This window comes from Canis lupus, chromosome 36 (genome assembly GCF_048164855.1).
Source record: "Canis lupus baileyi chromosome 36, mCanLup2.hap1, whole genome shotgun sequence".
Classification (NCBI taxonomy): Eukaryota; Metazoa; Chordata; class Mammalia; order Carnivora; family Canidae; genus Canis; species Canis lupus.
This window is the reverse complement of record NC_132873.1, coordinates 4,809,813-4,828,958: the sequence shown is the minus strand read 5'-3', so window position 1 is coordinate 4,828,958 and position 19,146 is coordinate 4,809,813. Positions and strand designations below refer to the sequence as shown.

The following is a 19,146-nucleotide window of genomic DNA, read 5'->3' as shown; positions in this document are numbered from 1 at the left end:
AGTGTGAACAGAAAACGCAACTCAAACTGACTGAAACAAAACTAAATTTAATTTAATTTAAAAATCACTGGCTCGTGAGAAGTCTGTGGCCACAGCTGGCTAAGTTTGGGTTGGATTTGGGGCTGCCAAGATGCTGCCAAGATCCAGCCACGGCTCACCTTCCCTGGGGCACACGGCGGCTTGAGCAGCTCCAGGTTCCCATCATCTCGCACCTGGCCCCAGGAGGGAGTTGGCTTCTGGATGTCTCAGGATGGGTCTTGGGGGCCTAATCGTCCTTCTTGGGGTGCTCCTCCAGGAAAAGTGGCAAAAGGATCAGAATGAGTTAGTGACTTACATCCTGTGTCCCACCTGGGGAGCCCAGAGCCCACAGCACAAAGGCTAAGGTGAAAAAAGGTGGCTCCCCAAAGTGGGATACAGTTACCACAAAAACGGGGAGTCGATGTTGAGTGGCAGGGAAGCCTTTTCTCTGTCCCTACAGAGACCCTTTTCTGTTGTTTCTGGGGCAGTTCTTGGGGGGCAGTGCAGCAGCCTCCTTCACCAGTTCCTATGCAATCATTCTGTGCCTCTCGGGTCCACTTGGCACCTGGCTGCCCAAGGGCCCTTCTCTTGCGATTGTGTCCCTAAAGGGGCTTAAAAAGTTATCTCCACAATGTTCAGCCCTTTCTGTGCGTTCAGCGGCCCTCTACAACCCCCCAATCCCATCTGCACAGCCCCATCCCAGACCTGTCCCTCCCTGCCTCTCCTCCCCCAGAACTCTGTTCAGACAAATTCCGATCCTGCCTCAAATACATCATTTTATTCTCCAGCTGCCTCTGTCTTCAGCGATCTCTTTCCCAGGCAATGTGTCCTTGAAGATCCAATTCTGATGTCCTGTCATCTGTGACTTCCCTTGGCTCCCGGATGGCAGAGCTAGCTACTCTTCCTGCCTGCTTCCTGGGCGCTGGGTTCTTTAACGCTGATTTTCAAAAAACGTTTCACAAAGAACACACAGATATGTTCTCATGGTAACGACTCAATTATGGAAGATGATGCCGAGGTTCTCCTGGGTCATCTCCTCCACGGAGCTGAGTCCTGCCAGACACATTTCTAGGAGTTTACCTGCAGACGCATACCTTGTAGAAATAGCTTTTTCCCCCACAAATGGGCTCATGCCTTGTGCACTGTACTGAAATTCTTCTACTTTACGTTCTAAGGGCTTTCTTTGACTTTATTTCCAGTCCTACCATTAACTTTCTTTCTTTCTTTTTTTTTTTTTTTAAATCACACTCCCTCGGGGCAGCCCGGGTGGCTCACTGGTTTAGCACCTGTCTCCGGCCCAGGGCCTGATCCTGGAGTCCCAGGATCGAGTCCCACATCAGGCTCCCTGCACCGGGCCTGCTTCTCCCTCTGCCTGTGTCTCTGCCTCTGTCTCTCTCTGTGTCTCTCATGAATAAATAAATAAAATCTTAAAAAAAAATCACATTCCCTCTACCAAATAATCTTCTTTTGTTAATTTAATTATTTGTATAAGAAACACATATACAGGACTTCCTTTGTGCCAGGAACGTTACAAGAAAAAGCTCATGCAATCCTCATAACCATCCTATGAGGTAGGCACTGATATCATACCAGTTGCACAGATGAGAAGACTTCCCTAATAAGTGGTGAAGCCCACATTTGGACTCCAGAATCTGGTTCCAGAGTCTTTGTATCCACCCCTGAGCTACATTACCACCCGGCCTCTCCTTCCCACTGTTCTTCAAATACTCCCTGCTGAGGAGATGAAGCTGTCTACCTATAAGGAACACATCCTATGCGGAGAAAAGGGAACCCTCTTGCCCTGTTGGTGGGAATGTGAACTGGTGCAGCCACTCTGGAAAACTGTGTGGAGGTTCCTCAAAGAGTTAAAAATAGACCTGCCCTACGACCCAGCAATTGCACTGTTGGGGATTTACCCACCATTTGCTTCAACGTGGATGGAACTGGAAGGTATTATGCTGAGTGAAGTAAGTCAATCAGAGAAGGACAAACAGTGTATGTTCTCTTTCATTTGGGGAATATAAATAATAGTGAAAGGGAATATAAGGGAAGGGAGAAGAAATGTGTGAGAAATATTAGAAAGGGAGACAGAACATAAAGTCTCCTAAATCTGGGAAACGAACTAGGGGTGATGGAAGGGGAGAAGGGCGGGGGGTGGGGGTGAATGGGTGACGGGCACGGAGGGGGGCACTTGACGGGATGAGCACTGGATGTTATTCTGTATGTTGGCAAATTGAACACCAATAAAAAATAAATTTATTATTATAAAAAACAAAAAACAACAACAACAAAAAAAAACGAAAAAGGAACACATCCTAGCCCCAGGACACTTCTGAAGATGGTAATTTCTTTCTTTTTTTCTTTTTTTGCAATCACTTTTATTCTCTAAAATATCTTGTCCTTTTTTTTTTTTCCAATGAAAATTTCCTTTCCTGGTAAACAAACACTTCAAACATCTTGGTCACATACGTCATGCAAAACCGACAGACCTCACACGTGGTGGTCTAACTGCTCATCAGGACATAATCTTTCCTGAGATGATTATAAATTTTTTAAAGTAACAATGATTGCAGGAATTCAGTAAAAATTGCAGGGGGACACCTGAGTGGCTCAGTGGTTGGGCATCTGCCTTTGGGTCAGGGCATGACCCCAGGGTACTGGGATCGAGTCCCACATTGGGCTCCCTGCAGGGAGTCTGCTTCTCTCTCTGCCTATCTCTCTCTGTGTGTCTCTTGTCAATAAATAAATAAATACTCTTAAAAAAGAAAAAAGAAGAAAAAGGAAAGATGGCTCAGATGAGGAGTCACAAGCCCATAGGATGGAGCTGGGAGCCCCAGATTATTCCCAGGCCTCAAGACCTAATGAATGCAGGCGGCTTGGCTGGATTTCTACATGGCTTGGGACTGGTGGCTCCTTCTTTCATTCCATTTTCTGCTTTTTTTTTTTTAAGATTTTATTTATTTACTCATGAGAGACACACAGAGAGAGGCAGAGACACAGGCAGAGGGAGAAGCAGGCTCCATGCAGGGAGCCCGACGTGGGACTCGATCCCGGATCTCCAGGATCACACCCTGAGCTGAAAGCAGGCACTCAACCTCTGAGCCACCCATGTGTCCCCATTTTCTGCTTTTTGAATGAGAATGTCTATTACTATTATTCTAGAACTGTCTTACCATTATATCTGGGAGCTGAGAATTTGTTTTGCAGGTTCACAGGTGCACAGATGGAGAGGGATTGTGCCCCAGGAATTATACCCGAATCCTCGCCCAAACTTTAGATAATTTAAATAATGTGATTTGAGACTTTCAAGATGGTGAGATTCGGATAAAATTTTGGTCTTTGAGGGACACCTGGGTGGCTCAGCGGTTGAGTGTCTACCTTTGGTTCAGGGTGTGATCCTGGGGTCCTGGGATCGAGTCCCATATTGGGCTCCCCTCAGGGAGTCTGCTGCTTCTCTCTCTGCCTGTGTCTCAGCCTTTTTCTCTGTGTCTCTCATGAATACACAAATACAAATCTTAGAAAATTTTTTTTTGGTTTTTGAGCTGATGCTGTAAAGGGTTGAGACTTGTGAGCACTTTTGGATGGGGTGAATTTTTTGGGATGGATGTAAACTTTGGGGGCAAAGGTAGATGATGGCAATCAGAATAATGGCCTCCCAAAAATGTTCATGTCCTAGCACCCAAATCTGAGTAGATCTCGGACTTGTGGAATCAAGCTCCACCTTGAGCTTGATCAGTGGGGAGTCTGCTGGGGATTCCCTCTCTCCCTCTGCCCATCCCCCCAAAAAATAAATAAATCTTTAAAACATGTAATCACAAGGATCTGTGAAAGAGGGAGGAAGGAAAAATCAAAATTGTAAAAGATGTAAGGCCAGCAGCAGGGATTGCCGTGATATGGCCTTGAGCCAGGGATGCCAGCAGCCTTTGCAAATTGGAGAGACAAAGGACAGGTTCTCCACTGGAGATCCCAGAAGGAAACTGTGATGTGCTAATTAACATGGCAAAGGCCACTGGACTTTGCAGGTGTGATTGGGGTTCCTACAGACTTTAAGATGGGGAGATAATCCTGGATTGTCCAGTAGGCCAATCTCATCACAGGAGTCCTTAAGAACAGAGAACCTTCTCTGGCTGTTGCAGACACATGGGATTATGGAAGAAAGGCCAGAAAGATGCTAAACTGGGGCTACAAGCCAAGAAATGCCGGCAGGTTCTAGAAGCTGATTCTAGGGCCTCCAAAAAAAAAAAAAAAAAAAAAAAAGAAAAAAAGCAGCCCTGCTGTCACCTCAATGTTAGCCCAGCAACACCCATGGGGGCCTTCTAACGTATAGAATGGTAAGACTAAAAATCTGTGTTATTTTGAGGCACTAAATTTGTCGTAATCTGTCATGGCAGAAATAGGAAACTAATCAGCAGAGGCAACCAGAGATGAAGTGGTATCTGGGAAGAAGAAAAAGCTTTTCTATCATTCCTGACGTAGCCTCATTCACAAAATGCTTGGCTTCAGCAGAAATGCCAACACTGACGAGGGTCATTCCTTAGCTCCAGGGCATCTGACAGAAAATACATCCCTGAGTTTCTCCACTAGTTTTGTCCTGGGATGGAATATATTCTGGGCTGAGCAGTTAGAATAGTTTTCAGTTCATATAGTAGTTTCCCTAGAAGACTGTGTTGAATGAATAAGTGAATGTGACCAGGGGGCTCCAGAAGGACTGTAATGACTCCATTTTAAAGTGCTCTTGGGGGTGGCTCCGTCCGTTAGGTGTCTGACTCTTGATATCCACTCAGGTTGTGATCTCAGGGTCCTAGGATTGAGCCCCAAGCCAGGCTTCCTGCTCCACAGCGAGTCTGCTTGTCTCCCTCTCTCTCTGCACCTCCCTCACCCCCAATAAATAAATAAATCTTAAAAAAAATAAAAATAAAACCTTAAAAAATAAATTAAAAAATAAAGTGTTCTTTAGTACATCTTCTCAAAGACTGCTGACCCTACGTCCTTTTGTTTCTGGTTTATGATGGTCACAGCTCTATAAAATATGATGCCAAACTATATTTTTTGAAACCAGTAATGTAGCTAAGTGGATAAGTAAAAAGGATGCCTAAAATCTAAATAGGAGAAATAATTATTATACGGTCAAACTATTTCAAGATCAGAATACAGATACTTTTCAGTGTCTATCACAGAAAAACTTTCAACTTAATTTCATAAAAAGACTTCTTAATGGCTATTGATCAATGAATCACCAAGAAACGTATACAGATTCTACCAAGTGCATTTATCAAAAAAGGGGTTTGTTCATTTTTCTGCAAATAGATGTCGTTACGCCAACACTGAGCACGTAAGAAATTGGGTTGCCTAGGTATTTATAAGCTATCAACTATGGGGCACCTGTCTAGTTTAGTTGGTACAGCATGTGACTCTTGATCCTGGGGTCATGAATTTGAGCCTTATGTTGGGTCTACAGTTTACTTTATTTATTTATTTTTAAAGATTTATTTATTTATTCATGCTATACTATGTCTGGAAGACAATGTAAGACCAAAATGTATTTATAAAAGTATTAAACATAATTTGATTGTTTTAATGCTGAAAGTATTTTCCTTATTAATAAGGAAACATAATAAGGAACATAATCTTTCCTACCTGCTACTTCATGGATATGAGCAATATTATTTTATTTTATTTTATTTTATTTTATTTTATTTTATTTTGCAATATTATTTTAGTTGCTGGAGCATCATAGTACAGTTGATCCTTGAACAACATAGATTTGAACTGTGAGAATCCATTCTTACATAGATTTTTCCAGATAAACACAATATAGTACTGTAAGTATATTTTCTTTTCCTTATGATTTTCTTGATAACATTTTCTTTCCTCTAATTAATTTATTATAAGAATACAGCATATAGGCAGCCCCTGTGGCACAGCGGTTTAGCGCCGCCTGAAGCCCGGGTTGTGATCCTACAGACCCGGGATCGAGTCCCTGGAGACCTGGGATGGAGTCCCACGTCGGGCTCCCTGCATGGAGCCTGCTTCTCCCTCTGCCTGTGTCTCTGCCTCTCTCTCTCTCTCTCTGTGTCTCTCATGAATAAATAAAATTCTTAAAAAAAAAGAATACAGCATATAATGCATATAACACACAAAATACATGTTCATCAACTTTATGGTATCACAAGGCTTCTGGTCAACAGTAGGTTACTAGTAATTAAGTTTTGGGAAAGTCAAAGCTATACATGGATTTTCAACTGAGGGGGAAGGTGGACACCCCTTCCCCCTGCAATGTTCAAGGGTCATCTGTATTAAGAATATTTGCTTCTTGTGCTAGGCTTTTCATCAGCTCTCTGTTTGGAAATAAAGTCACTAAGAACAAAATCAAAAGTTGCAAAATAAGGAGGAAACTGTACAGTAAAGTCCCCAACATCCAGGAATCTGTCTGCACTATTGAATCTTTGTATCAAATGTCTGTCATCTGCTAACCGGAATTGAAAAAAAATTTTTTTAAGTAATCTTTGTGCACGATATGGGGCTCAAACTTATGATCCTGAGATCAAGGGTCGCATTGTCTACTGACGGAGCTGGCCAGGGGCTCTGTTTGAATTTTTGTTGCTGGATTTGAATCATCAATAAGCACAACTACATTAAATAGTGTCTTCTCTTCCTCTTCTTGGGGAAGAAGATGCATTGATTATACAGCAAGCCTTCTGAGTTTTTGTCTTTGTCCACTAAAAGCCTTGAACCTCATTTTAGGTTTTAGGTCTGCTTGAGCTTGATGACCTTCCATCCAAATCTACTTGGTCACCATGAGCCAGTCACTGAAGTTCCAGGGGAGGCTCTTTTGAAATCTCCTACCAGCATTAATGTCACTTTACAGGCTTTCTAATATAAGTTGCTGGATTTCAGGCATACATGAAGAGTCACCCTTCTCTTAACAGATTCCAGAAATTGAACATCTGTTGGGTCTTTGTATGGTTTCAACTCACCATCATGTAAACTGAAGCAAAATCTGAACATCCTGTGGCTGATTTTCTGCATAGATATATTTAGACTGCTTACACAAGGAGTGTGCCCCAATCTGTACCCTCTACACATAAATTACTTTGATTTGTCATCACTCAAAGCTCTCGCGGCTTCATTCAGAGGGATAGCCCCAGCTTCCCTTGCCTCTCTGAAAAGTTCATTCACATTTTTTTTCCAGTTGAAGGTTGAATTACATGTGATCCCCTGACTCATGCTCTTTTGCTTAGAACCTTTCAATGGAATAATGTGGTGGTCAGCACCTCAACCAAGGAAACATATCTCCAATAACAGGAAAACCTTTGAGGTAGTATGCAAGTGCTTTGAAAGACTATAACTGTAAGCCTGTCAGATTTGGAAGATTTGCATTTCACTTCATTTTCAACTCATTCTGCCAAGGCCTATTTATTTATTTATCTATCTATTTATCTATTTATTTATTTTTAAAGATTTTATTTATTATTCATGAGAGACAGAGAGAATGGCAGAGACACAGGCGGAGAGAGAAGCAGGCTCCATGCAGGAAGCCTGCCATGGAATTCCAGGAATTCCAGGATCACACCCTGGGCCAAAGGTAGGCACCCAACGGCTAAGCCACCCAGGCATTCCCCAATTTATTTCTTGATACATATTCACTTTGGTTGTTTTCAGGTTTCTTTGCAAGGTCTTCACTTTTTTTTTTTTTTTTTTTTAAGTAGACTATACACCCAGAGTGGAGCCTAATGTGGAGCTTAAACCCATGACACGAGATCAAGATCTGAGCTGAGATCAAGAGTCAGATGTTCCAACAATTGAGCCACCCAAGTGCCCCAGGTCTTCACATTCTCATTACATTCTGTAAATCCTGGGGCCCCTGTCTGGCTCAGTTGGTAGAACATGTGCTCTTGATCTCAGGGTCTTGATTTCAAGACCAACTTTGGGTGCGGAGTCTACTTAAAAAAAAAAAAAAAAAAAAAGTTCTGCAAATCCTGTGTGCTTGGAGGCCTTGACCCTGTAGATCTCCTCTCCTACCCTCCCGTCTCCAGCCAGCTCCTCCACTCTTATCCTTTGACTGTTTCTTTTTTTTCCCTCCCTCCCTCCCTCCCTCCCTCCCTCCCTCCCTCTCTCCCTCCCTCCTTTGTGTGCCTGGGTGCCTATTTTTTCTTACTTTTTAGTTTGAATGACTTTGCTAAAGTCTTTGCTTACTGCTGTTTGCCTCCTCACTTCTTCCTCTTGGATTCATTTTTTCTTAGCACTGATCTATCCTCCTTCATATTTACTTCAGAGTAAGCTTGTAAGTGTTAAACTTTTGGGATCCCCTCCCAAATGAAAAAAATCTTTTATTTTCACACTGGAATGATGTTCGGGCTGTGTATATAATTCAAGATTCAAAGAGATTTTTCCTCTTGGACCACCTGGCAGGCTAAGTCAGTAGAGCATGTGACTCTGGATCTTGGGGTCATGAGTTTGAGCCCCACATTGGGCATAGAGCTTACTTTAAAAAATAAATAAATAAAGCCCTTCTCCCATTAAAAGAAAAAAGATATTTTTCCTCTGAACTTTAAAAATTCTCTCTCTTTTTTTCTTACCCCTGTTTTTCAATGAGAGACTTCCTGTCAATACAAGGGTCAGAACCTTGTGGTTCATCTTTATTTTTTTTTCCTCCTTGGAAGTTGTCAGGCTTTCCTCCTTACCTGGTATCTGCAACCCCATCACAATAGATCTGCATGTTAGTTTTATAAAAGGATCCTGACTGGCATTTGGTGTACCCTTTCCAACTGAAAGGACATTCATGGGACATTAATCTTCAATCCTGGGATATTTTCCTTTTTTTTATTTATTGAATAGAACTTCCTCTCACAACTGACAGACTAATATCCCTGATAAACATGGATGCAAAAATTCTTACCAAGATACTAGCCAATAGGATCTAACAGTACAATAAAAGGATTATTCACCATGACCAAGTGGGGTTTATTCTTGGGCTGCAAGAATGCTTCAACATCCACAAATCAATCAATGTGATATACCACATTAATAAAAGAAAGGACAATAACGATATGATCCTCTCAGCAGATGCAGAAAAAGTATTTGACAAAGTCCAGCATCCTTTCTTTTTTTTTTTTTAATTTTATTTATTTATTCATGATAGGGGTGGTGGTGGGCAGAGACACAGGCAGAGGGAGAAGCAGGCTCCATGCCAGGAGCCTGACACGGGACTCGATCCTGGGTCTCCAGGATCACGCCCTGGGCCAAAGGCAGGTGCTAAACCGCTGAGTCATCCAGGGATCCCCTCCAGCATCCTTTCTTGATTTAAATTCTTCACAGTGTAGGGATAGAGGTAACATACCTCGATATCATAAAAGCCATATACGAAAAGCATGCAGCAAATATCATTCTCGATGGGGAAAAACTGAGAGCCTCTCCCCTGAGGTCAGGAACATGGCCGGATGCCCACTATCACCACTGCTGTTCAACATAGTACTAGAAGTCCTAGCATCAGCAATCAGACAACAAAAGAAATGAAAGCCATATACGAAATTGGCAAAGAAGTCAAACTCTCATTCTTTGCAGATGACATGATACTCTGTATGGAAAACCCAAAACACTCGGCCCCAACATTGCTAGAACTCATATAGGAATTCAGCAAAGTGTCAGGATATAAAATCATTGCACAGAAAACAGTTGTTATTTCTATATACTAACAAACAAAAAAAAGAGAAATTAAGGAGTTGATCCTATTTGCAATTCTACCAAAAATCATAAGATACCTAGGAATAAACCTAACCAAAGACATAAAGGATCTATAATCTGAAAACTACAGAAAACTCATGAAATAAATTGAGGAAGACCCAAAGAAATCGAAAAACATTCCGTGCTAATGGATTGGAAGAACAAATGTTAAAATGTCTATGCTACCCAGAGCAATCTATACATTCAATGTAATCCCTATCAAAATACCATCAATTTATTTCACAGAGTTGAAATAAATAATCCCAAAATTTATATGGAACCAGAGAAGACCCTGAATAGCCAAAGGAAGGTTGAAAAAGAAAACCAAAGCTGATGGCATCACAATTCCAGACTTTGAGCTATATTATAAAGCTGTGATCATCAAGATAGTGTGGTACTGGAACAAAAACAGACACATTGATCAATGGAACAGAATAGAGAATCCAGCCATGGACCCTCAACTCTATGGTCAACTGATCTTTGACAAAGTAGGACAGAATGTCCAATGGAAAAAGACAGTCTCGGGATGCCTGGGTGGCTCAGGGGTTGAGCATCTGCCTTCGGCCCAGGGTGTGATCCCGAAATCCCAGGATCGAGTCCCACATCGGGCTCATTGCATGGAACCTGCTTCTCCCTCTGCTGGTGTCTCTGCTTCTCTCTCTGTGCCTCTCATGAATAAAAAAATAAAATCTTAAAAAAAAAAAAAGACAGTCTCTTCAACAAAAGGTGTTGGGAAAATTGGACACCCACATGCAGAAGAATAAAGCTGGACCATTTCCTCACACCACACACAAAAATAAACTCAAAATGGATGAAAGACCTAAATGTGAGACAGTAATCCATCAAAATCCTGGAGGAGAACACAGGCAGCAACCTCTTTGACCTCGGCCACAACAACTTCCTGCTAGACACATCTCCAAAGGCAAGGGAGACAATGCCAAAAATGAACTATTAGGATTTTATCAAGACAAAAATCTTCTGCACAGCAAAGGAAACAGTCGACAAAACAAAAGACAAACCTACAGAATGGGAGAAGATACTTGTAAATGTCCTATCAGATAAAGGGCTAGCATCCAAAATCTATAAAGAACTTGTCAAACGTGACACCCAAAGAACAAATAATCCAGTTAAGAAATGGGCAGAAGACACGAACTGACATTTCTCCAAAGAAGACATACAAGTGGCTAACAGACACGTGAAAAAATGCTCAACATCACCCGGCATCAGGGAAATACAAATCAAAACAATAATGAGATACCACCTCACATAAAAAAAAAAAAAAAGAGAGAGAGAGAGAGAGACACACAGAGAGAGATACCACCTCACATCAGTCAGAATGGCTAAAATTAACAAGACAGGAAACAACAAATGTTGTTGGGGAGGATGCAGAGAAAGGAGAACCCTCACGCTATTGGTGGGAATACAAGCTGGTGCAGCCACTCTGGAAAACAGTAGGGAGGTTCCTCAAAAAGTTAAAAATAGAGCTACTCTACAACCCAGCAATTGCACTACTAGGTATTTACCGCAAAGATACAAATGTAGTGATCCGAAGGGGCACCTGTACCCCAATGCTTATAGCAGCAGTGTCCCCAGTAGCCAAATGGTGGAAAGAGCCCAGATGTCCATCAACAGATGAATGGATAAAGAAGAGGTATCTGTATATACAATGGAATACTACTCAGCCATCAAAAAGAATGAAATCTTGCCATTTGCAATGACGTGGATGGAACTAGAGGGTTATTGTGCTAAGCGAAATAAATCAATCAGAGAAAGACAATTATCATATAATCTCACTCATATGTGGAATTGAAGAAACAAAATAGCAGAACACGGGAAGGGAGGGAAAAATAAAATCAGATGAAATCAGAGAGGGAGACAAACCACAAGAGACTCTTAACTATAGGAGATAAACTGAGGGTTGCTGGAGGGGAGGGGGGCAGGGGGATGGGGTAACTGGGTGATGGGCATGAGGAGGGCACGTGATGTAATGACAAATCACTGAACTCTACCTCTGAAACTAATGCACTATACGTTGATCGATTGAATTTGAATAAAATAAAATAAATTTAAAAAATAAAAAACTTCTCACATTGTATTTTCTACCTCAGAACTCTTTTTTTAAAAAGGTTTTATTATTTGAGAGGGAGAGAGAGTGGGCAGGAGGGGCAGAGGGAGAGAGAAAAGCAAACTCTGGTGAGCATGGAGCCCAACGGGGGACTCACAATGTGAGGCTGGATCCCAGGGGGCTGGATCCCAGGACTGGGATCATGACCTGAGCTGACGACAGATGCTTTAACCCACTGAGCCACCCAGGTGCCCTCTACTTCAGAACTCCTATTAGCTGATATTGGATGTTTTAGATTGGTCCTCTGTATATTTTAGATTTTCTTTTCAATGAATACTTTCCGTATTTTGTCTTGCGCTGTGTGATACAAAAACAGATGCCCATTTTGGTTGTACTGTCGAGGGGTTTTTGTTGTTCCATAATCATGTTCAATTTTTCGTATGTCGAAAATTTCGTGAGTAATCATGTTCGTATTTTGTCTTGCACTGTGTGATACAAGAACATAATGCCTATTTTTGGAGTGTTCTACGGAGGTGTTTTTTTTTGTTTCATAATCACGTTCAATTTTTCACTTGGGTTTTTAAAAATGAGTACACATTCATTTTTGGCATATCTTTTTGCCTCCAAGACTGATGATAATTATTCTGAATTCCTGTTCCTGCTCTATGAGCTATTTCAGTGGGTGGAAGTTCTTCTCCAGGCTGGATTTGAGAGCTCTTTTAAGATGTTGATTTTCTTCTAACGTTTGGTAATGGCTCCTTAGACCCTCATCCTTTACCTGGGATTTCCTGTGAGGCCATTTGCACTTGCCATTTCTAAACCCCCTTAGCAAAAGGGGGATGGGACAATATCCTGGTGCACATTGTGATGCGTTGCCAATAACTGCAGGGGGCATATGCTGATGGGGGGCATATTTTGGAGCTCATCTTCTGCAAGGGGTGCTTCCCTTTCCTCCTAAGTGTCACCAGCCATCAAGAACACCGTCCTTTCTTTCACCTAATGTTCTCATATCCACTGCTCTCACCTGGAGGCAGGTAGTCTTGCTGGAGTTTCTTGGCCCCAGGAGACAAGAAGGGGGAGTGTGTGTGGAGTGGTTAACATGCTTGACGGTGTCCGTGGTGGCATCCTGAGTCATCAGCTCCCCGTTGGTGATTTCTGAGTCCCAAAGCTCTCAGGATCCACCCTCTTTGAGCTCCGAGTGATTTTGGTGCTTTCAACTCCCGTGGGGATCTATTGCTACGCACATTTTAGGCTGTGATTTTCTTCTCTGACCAGTTCCTACCTGCCTTCCAGCTGTCAGGGGATTCTCGTGGTTTCTGGTCCACCAAGGGCTCTCCTCGTTGGCCAGGGTAATTATGGAATTATATATATATTTTTAAAGGATCTGGGGCAGGGCAGCCCGGGTGGCTCAGCGATTGAGCACCACCTTCAGCCCAGGGCCTGATCCTAGAGACCAGGGATCGAGTCCCACATCGGGCTCCCTGCATGGAGCCTGCTTCTCCCTCTGCCTGTGTCTCTGCCTCTCTCTCTGTGTCTCTCTCATGAATGAATAAATAAAATCTTAAAAATAAATAAAATATTTTATTATTTTTTAAAGTTTTTTATGTATTTGACAGAGAGAGAGACAGAGAGCACATAAGCAGCAGGAGCAGCAGGAGCAGCAGAAGGAGAAGCAGACTCCCCAGCAAGCAGGGAGCGGGACAAACACACAGGGCTTGATCCCAGGACCCTGACATCACGACCTGAGCCAAAGGCAGATGCTTAACCAACTGAGCCACCCAGGCGGCTCAAGGTTACTTATTTTGATAAGTATGTTTTCATTTCTAACCACTTAGGTTGGGAGGGGGAGGCCAGAGCCTGTATTCCATTTGCAGCGTGGGACTGGAACCATCTCCCATCACGCTACCTCTACCGTAGTACAGGGTGTTGATGGAAGCAGATTATTGGCCTCCTCCTCCCTTCCCCCAAGATGTCTGTGTCCTCAGCCTGTACAAATGTTATGCCAGAGAGCAAGGGAGAAGTAAGATTGCAGAAGGAATGAAAGTTGCCAACAGGGAGATTATCCTGGATTATCTGGGTGGGCTCGGTGTAATCACCAGGGCCCTTAAATATAGAAGAAGGAGGAAGGAGAGTTAGTGTCAGAGGTGGTCGTTGCTGGCTGTGAAGTTAGGAGGGGGCCAGGGAAGTGGGCAGCCTCTTTAAGCTGGAAAACTCAAAAAAGCAGATTCTGGAGCCTCCAGAAAGGCACACAGCCCCTGCCCACACCTTTATTTTGGCCCAGTGAGATCCACTTCGGACTGCTGACCTTCAGAACGGGTAAGATAACCAATGTGTGCTGTTTTAAGCAACTAAGTTGGGTGTAATGTGTTACAGCAACAATAGGAAGTGAACACAGTGTTGAAGTGTGATAGTGGGTGTCTGTCCTTGCACCTCGCTGCCAGCTTCTCGAGAACAAGAGCCGTACTGTCGTCTCCTTTATTTACCGGGACTCCAGCGCAGGCTCTGGCACACAGTCAGGGCTCAGTCAATATTTGTGGAACTAACGAATGAAAGAAGAAAGGCTGCTCTCACTTTTTTTTTTTTTAAGATTTTATTTATTTATTTGAGAGAGAGAGAGAGAGAGAGGGAGAGCATGAGCAAGGGGGAGCTGGTGGTAGAGGGAGAGAGAGAAGCAGACTGCCCGCTGAGCAGGGAGCCTGGTGATGCAGGACTCGATCCCAGGACCCCGGGATCCTGATCTGAGCCGAAGGCAGAGGCTCAACGGACTGAGCCACCCGGGAGCCCGCTGCTCACTTTTTTGTGCTTCTACACAGGCTCGGAGATTGCAAAGCAGCCAGTGCCTTTCCCTTTCCCCAAGCCCCGGGGACCCTAAACCCTCTGACCTCCCGTTTCATGGGTTTCCTTGTCCCCCATTGCAGGTCTTACGCTGGTCCTCACTGTGGAGCCTGGCCCTCCCCTCTGCAGCCCTGTGTGCAGGAGGAATTGAGATGGAAGACACCTGTCACCTGTGTACCTGACCATGCCCGCAGGCCTCCTGGGGCAGGGGTGGGGGGTGGGGGGGCAGGTTATGCTGGAAACTGGTTTCTCCCTCTCTAGGATCCTGCCTGCTTTCCTCTCTTCTCTGTAGCTGCCTCCACTCCCCCCCAACCCCATTCCCCAGCTGGCTTCGAGCTTTTCCAAACCCCTTGAATGAGGGATGGAGCTTTTGGTTCATCCCTTTCTTTTTAACCACAAGTCTCCCATCTTTCCTTCTTCCTTCTCTCTCTCTCTCTCTCTCTTTTTAATTCAGTACAGCATTATCTTTAAAAAGTGTTAATCTGACAACAGCCCAAATTCCTAACAAAAGGGTAATGCGTGAAGTGATCTAGTTCTTACATGGGGTAGCTTCAAAGTATATTTAATGACCTTAAATCTCAGAGAGAGAAGGGGACAAGATGGGTTCTCATCTGTCGTAGAGCACTTCGCAAACCCCTTCTCATAGGACTCCAGCTGCTTCCAGGAGAGACAATGAAAAGAATTAAAGGCACTCTCGAGCTGCCTTGGGGTTCACTAGAAAGCCACCAAGGGACCCCCTCAGTTCACTTGAGGCAGCGCTGCAAACCCCCGCAGGCTGGGCTCAATATTGCTCTTTTGCTGCTTCCTTTCGGGTCAGCCGGCCTGTGGCCCTGGCTTCCCTAACCTCGCCCTGAGCTTGGCTTCTGCTGCTCTCGCTTTGCTCCACGGGCCTTGTGCTCGGTCCGTCCTGGGCCCAGGCTCTGATGGGCTCGTGTGGTCACGGCCTAACGCAGCCTTCTCATGCCAGACCTCCTGTAATGCTGCTGATTTGTTCCATATGTTCGATTCTGGTGGCTGGGCCAACTCCCCGGCAGTCTTTTGTGGCTAGGTCAGGTAGCAGAGCCAAGAGAACCAACGTGTGGCACCTCGTGCAGCAAGAACGGCCTCCGACGGCCCCGTCCTGGGGCTGCCTCTGCCCGGCGCACGGCCGCCCCTCCAGCACAAACCCTCACCACAATTCTGGTTTTGTAGGTGATATTCACACCTCCTCATTCTCTCCATCTGCCCCCCTTCCCATGCCATGGAGATACCTAGTTAATGAAACAAGCAGGGACACCTGGGTGCCTCAGCAGTTGAGCGTCTGCCTTTGACTCAGGGAGTGATCCTGGAGTTGAGTCCCACGTTGGGCTTCCTACATGGAGCCTGCTTATCTCTCTGCCTGTCTCTGCCTCTCTCTCTCTCTGTGTCTCTCATGAGTAAATAAATAGAATCCTTTAAACGGGAAAAAAGAAAGAAAGAAAGAAAGAAAGAAAGAAAGAAAGAAAGAAAGAAAGAAAGAAAGATCGTCCAGTTTCACCCTCCCTACCCACAACTCAGTTTCAAGTGCGAAATTTTCATTTTGGAGGAATCCTGAGGTCTCCATCGTCTGATCTGCTGCAGGAGGCTGGAGCCCCACAGCAGTGAGGTCCATATCTAGGACAATGGCTCAGGTCCTAACAAGGAACCGTTACTTCTGTTCCCGTGTGGGCAAGAGTCTAGGGGCCTGCATGCTTCAAGGGTCAGAAGCAAGCAGGACCAGGACTCTGAGGTCTGTATTCTCTGGTAGCTGACTTTGTCAATTAAAAAAAAAATTAATTTTACAATTTTAAAAATTCAAATTCACTTTGCCAATATATAGTATAACATCCAGTGTTCATCTTAAGTGTGTCAATTTTTTATTTTTATTTTTTTTAAGATTTTATTTATTCATGACACAGAGAGAGAGAGAGAGGCAGAGACACAGGCAGAGGAAGAAGCAGGTGCCATGCAGGGAGCCTGATGTGGGACTCGATCCTGGGACTCCAGGATCATGCACTGAGCCAAAGGCAGATGCTTAACCGCTGAGCCACCACCTAGGCAGCCCTAGTGTGTGAATTTAAAAAAAAAAATTTATTTATTTGAGAGAGGGAGAGAGAGATCATACACAATTGGAGGGGAGGGGCAGAGGGAGAGGGAGAAACAGATTCCCCACTGAGCAGGGAGCCTGATGGAGGGCTCAATCCCAGGAGCCTGGGATCATGACTGAGCTGAATGCAGAGGCTTAACCGACTGAGCCAGCCAGGCACCCCCGCCCCTCTTTTAAAGGTTTTATTCATTTATTTTAGAGAGAGAGGCAGAAAGAGAGAGAGAGAGTGAGACAGAGCGCACCAGTGGGGAGCAGAGGGAGAGGGAGAAAGTCTGAAGCAGACTCCCTGTCGAGCATGGGGCCAAGGAAGGTGCTGGATCTTACAGCCCCGAGAACAGGACCTGAGCTGAGCATCAGACACTCGACCAATGGAGCCACCCAGGCGCCCCTGACTTTGTCATTCTTGTATGAAGACTCTTTCCTCCCTTCTAGAACTCCACCCCTGCTGCCTAAGCTAGTAACCAGCTCACCTTACCTCATCCCTTTGATCACAAGCATTTTGCAGAGGCCACCCCAGGGAAATTAAAGGTGTCATGAGTGCTACCAGTGGCAGCTGCTTACCATTCACTTCTCTCATGAAAATTAACACGGCAATGAAACCTGAGGTGGCTAAGCTGTACCTTCCCAGTACCAGATCCAGGGAGATTTTAGTCATATGCCTGGAAGGTGCAGCTGAGCATTTCTGATTTTAGGAGGAGTGTTATTCTTGAGGAATAAAACTCTGAAGACTGTTTATAAGTTAAGAGCATGATATCACAGCATTTCTTTGAGAAACACTATTTCATTCACAGTATTATAAAATTATGTGATAGTAGGTGATATGTGTGACTTTCTAAAGAGTTTTTTTTGAAATGCATTGCATGCCTTTTTAACACAGATATTATCTGTTTAAGTAGTGAATTTGAACTTCAAACTTTATTTTTAAAGATTTTAAAATTTATTTATGAGAGACACACAGAGAGGCAGAGACATAGGCAGAAGAAGCAGGCTCCCCATGGGGAACCTGATGCAGGATTCGATCCCTGGACCCCGGGATCATGACCTGAGCCAAAGGCAGACACTTCACCACTGAGCCACCCAGGCATCCCTGTACTTCAAACTTTAGTCATTAGATTTAATTTTTTTAACTTAACTTTTTAATTATTTTTTTAAGAGAGAGTGAGTGAGAGGGAGTGGGAGAAGGGGCAGAGAGAGAAAGAGAATCTCAAGCAGACTCTGCACTGAGCTTGGAGCCTGATGTGGGGCTTGATCTCAGAATCCTAAAACCATGACCCTAGGTGAAAGCAAGAGTTGGACACTCAACCGATGGAGCCACCCAGGTACCCCTGTCTAACTGTTTAATCCTTTTGGAACTTAATGTGCATGCCAGGAGAGAAGAAACTTCCCTTTCTCTGGTTGGACAGCTCATTGTCCTCAAACTATTGAACAACTTATTAGTTAGATCATTAAAGTTAATTTATCACATATAGCAAAAAAAAAAAAAAAAAAATCCATGTAATCATGGTTATTCCTGCTCAATTGATCTACCCATTTTTGTCTGCCTCTTTGTCAGTATCATGCTGCTTTGGTTACTGTTGCTTCCTTTCTTTTTTAAACAAATTTTTAAATTAAATAAAATTTTAAAAAGATTTTATTTATTCGTGAGAGATACAAGGAGAGAGAGAGGCAGAGATGCAGGCAGAGGGAGAAGTAGGCTCCACGCAGGGAGCCCAATGTGGGACTCCATTCCGGGTCTCTAGGATCAGGCCCTGGGCTGAGGGCAGGCGCGTAACTGTTAAGCCACCCGGGTGTCCCTAAATTCTTAATTTTTAATTTTTAAATTAAAAAAAAAATTTTTTTAGAGAAACATTGTGTTTAATGGTAAAGCTTAACACATTCCAGCACCAGGCATGGACTAAAGTCAAAGCAGCAGGGACGGGTAGGTGACCCTCACAGAGCTTCACATGGCGAAGAGGATGAGGAAGGCAACCATCAAACAGAAGAGCCCCATGGCCTCAGACAGGGCAAAGCCCAGAATGGCATAGGAGAAGAGCTGCTGCTTGAGAGACGGGTTCCTGGCATAGCCAATGATCAAGCTGCCAAACACTGTCCCAATACCAGCCCCTGAACCAGCCACACCAACTGTGGCAGCCCCAGCGCCAATAAACTTGGCTGCTGTGTCAATGTCCCCGGAGACAACACTGGTCTGAAACTCCTGTCGGGCCACCTGGAGTGGGGAGCTGCTGTAGGATGGCTGTTTAGATGGGATCTCTGGCCTACTCAAGAAGGAGGCAGACAAAGGCCTGATTAGATTCTTGGTATAGCAGCGGATCAGAGCCGGAGGAATGAGTAATGCCCCGGTGGTCTGCATTTTCTCAGTCTCCCGGCTTTAGCTCTACGTCTCCATTTTTAATTTTTTAAA

The 19,146-nt window shown here is 44.1% G+C and overlaps 2 pseudogenes; both read right to left on the bottom strand.

Moving 5' to 3' along the window:
• Positions 1-6,880: 6,880 nt before the first annotated feature.
• On the bottom strand, positions 6,881-7,430 carry LOC140625368 (UBX domain-containing protein 2B pseudogene; annotated as a pseudogene).
• Positions 7,431-18,577: 11,147 nt separating this feature from the next.
• Positions 18,578-19,146, bottom strand: LOC140625338 (ATP synthase F(0) complex subunit C1, mitochondrial pseudogene; annotated as a pseudogene).